This window comes from Octopus bimaculoides, chromosome 4 (genome assembly GCF_001194135.2).
Source record: "Octopus bimaculoides isolate UCB-OBI-ISO-001 chromosome 4, ASM119413v2, whole genome shotgun sequence".
NCBI lineage: Eukaryota > Metazoa > Mollusca > Cephalopoda > Octopoda > Octopodidae > Octopus > Octopus bimaculoides.
Window position 1 is genome coordinate 110,553,720 of NC_068984.1, and position 2,789 is coordinate 110,556,508.

The following is a 2,789-nucleotide window of genomic DNA, read 5'->3' on the forward strand; positions in this document are numbered from 1 at the left end:
TGTGTGTGTGTGTGTGTGTATGCTTGCATCCGCATGTGTAAATATGTATGTGTGTATGCATGTATGTATGTATTATGTATGTATGCGTGTATATGCACTATGTACTTACACAATGATGCAAATAAACAATTAATTCAGCTTGGGTTTGGTGTACAATATATATATATATATATGGAGTGGCTGTGTGGTAAAAAGCTTGCTTTCCTGCCACAAGGTTCCTCGTTCAGTCCCACTGCTTGGCACCTTGGACAAGTTTCTACTACCATAGCCTCACACTGACCAAAGACTTGTGAGTGGATTTGGTAGACGAAAACTGAAAGAATCCCGTCGTATATATACATATGTGTGTGTGTATCTGTACCCCCACTATCGCTTGACAATCGGTGTTGGTGTGTCTACGTCCCGGTAAGATAGCAGTTCGGCAAAAGGAACTGATATAACAAATACTTGGCTTACAAAGAATAAGTCCTGGGGTCGATTCGTTCGACTAAACCCGTGCTCCAGCATGACCACAGTTAAATGACTGAAACATATAAAAGAATATATGTATATTGATCGTCAGTATATCATATATCTGAATAAGAAGCACACTCTACAGTGAAGTATTAAATCAGTAAAATTAAAGTTTCATTATAGAGTGACCAATGGTTTCGCATCCACGAAAGCAGTAGCCTTGTGGACAGCTCATCAGACACTATAGAAAGACAAGTTTAACTCTTCACCTCTCAGAGATGGAGAAATATTACGGTCAATTGGTCAAAAGGCAGTCAGAGAAAGAAGGTTCCAGAGTTGGTGAGGACGGGTTGTCTCCTCTAGACCAGCCAACATTGGGAAAATAGGGATCAATCTCGTGGTCTGCTAATAGATCGTAGTGACTCTTACTAATAGATCGTCTGCTAATAGATCGTAGTGACTCTTACTAATAGATCGTCTGCTAATAGATCGTAGTGTATCAACGAACGGAGAATCTCAATTTTGCAGCAGGTAACACTTGAAATGGATGTATTGTGTGAATATTTCTTGAGTATTCAGAAGACCACGCCTAGCTAGTATATCAATAAATAAATATATTCATACATATGCATATACACATCTGCGCACGTTTTTAGACATTAAGTAATCATACATATGTATACATGATCGTGCGTACTATCGTGTATAGACATAGATGCCCCAAATATTTCACTTTGAAAATCTGAAATATATAATTATATATGCTTGTGTTCATGGAGACATATATCGATCCTTATATCCAGACTCATAGAAATGTACATCTGTAAAATTCTTATGCACGATATATATAAAGTGACCGTGTATACAAAACTTAATATTAAGACCATTTATAAAAATAATTCAAATAATAATTTCAGTTGGATTGCATAAGCCCTTTTAGACGAATAATTGCTGAGACCCCCTTCGGTCATGACTGACCATGGGATTGCATCTAGAAAGTTACCCTCCAAGGCACAAGTCCTCCGGGTAAGGTTGTTTATGGAAGACCAGCAGTCGCCCATGTCTACCGGCCTCCCTTCTCCACACCACCAGTGTTATCCACAGGAAAGGCAAGGCCGATACAGCTTGGCACCTGTGATGTCGCAACTCATTTCTACAGCTGAGTTAACTGGAGCAACGTCAAATAAAGTGTCTTGCTCAAGAACACAACACGCAGCCCGGTCTGGGATTCGAACTCACAACCTCACCATCGTAGGCTCGACTCTAACCACTGAGCCATGCGCCTTCACAGACGAATAAGTAGGATCTTAGTAATTCACTGTACCTTACCGTTTTGGGAACTGGATTTTGTTGTTTGTTGTGCAGTTTGTTAACTGTAAAAGATTTTTGATTTTTTTTATAGAATTTTAAAATTTTGAAAACTTTATGTCTGCATGAGATTGTACGTTCCTTCCTTTTATTTATTAACTGCTAGAAGTATTTCAAGAGTTTCCATCGTGAAAAAATTTACTTTCTGTGTTATCTTTATTTGCTGGGGCTGTGACTATAATATTCCATTGCGATTTAGAATCAATACCCCTAGACTTCCTATATATTCTGCTACGATTGTCATATTTCTTAACATTTTATTGGCTACCAAATGTATGTTTGTGCATATTAAAACTGCTCTTAAGAGGTTTGATGTGGAACAGTTATAATACCTAGTATCAGTTTGGGTAATGACATTGCATTCGTAGATTGCATTACGTGCGAAGGACATACCTTCAATGAGTACTGGAGGGTTTATTATTGAGTACTGGAGGGGTTAGTAAACTTGTATTTTCCTGCTGCTGTTAAGTTATAATTTTTCTCACTATTTAAGCTTTTATCACTAAAAATATACATAGTTTTAACGTCAAGACTTACCGTATTATTTATGCTACTAGATGGAGAAATCCGTTGACAATAAAAGGTTCAGTGTTCTTTTATGCATACACACACACACACACACACACATACAATATAATTTTGCTGAGTTGGCATCTTCCTATGTTTGGGTTTCATCTGCATTCCCTGAGTCATAAGTTGTAGGTAGTCTGTTCATAATGTTAACATACAAGTGAAAATACAGAGTAAGAAGAGACTAACTTGACCAAAATAAAAATATTAGATATCTCTGCTAAGGTATTGAGCACTCTTTCTTCTATTCCAACAAGCAATACTAAGTGCATATATACATGGATATATATGTGTGTGTGTGTGTGTGTGTGTATGTGTATATGTATATGTATATGTATATGTATATATATATATATATATATATATATATATATATATATATATATATATATATATAT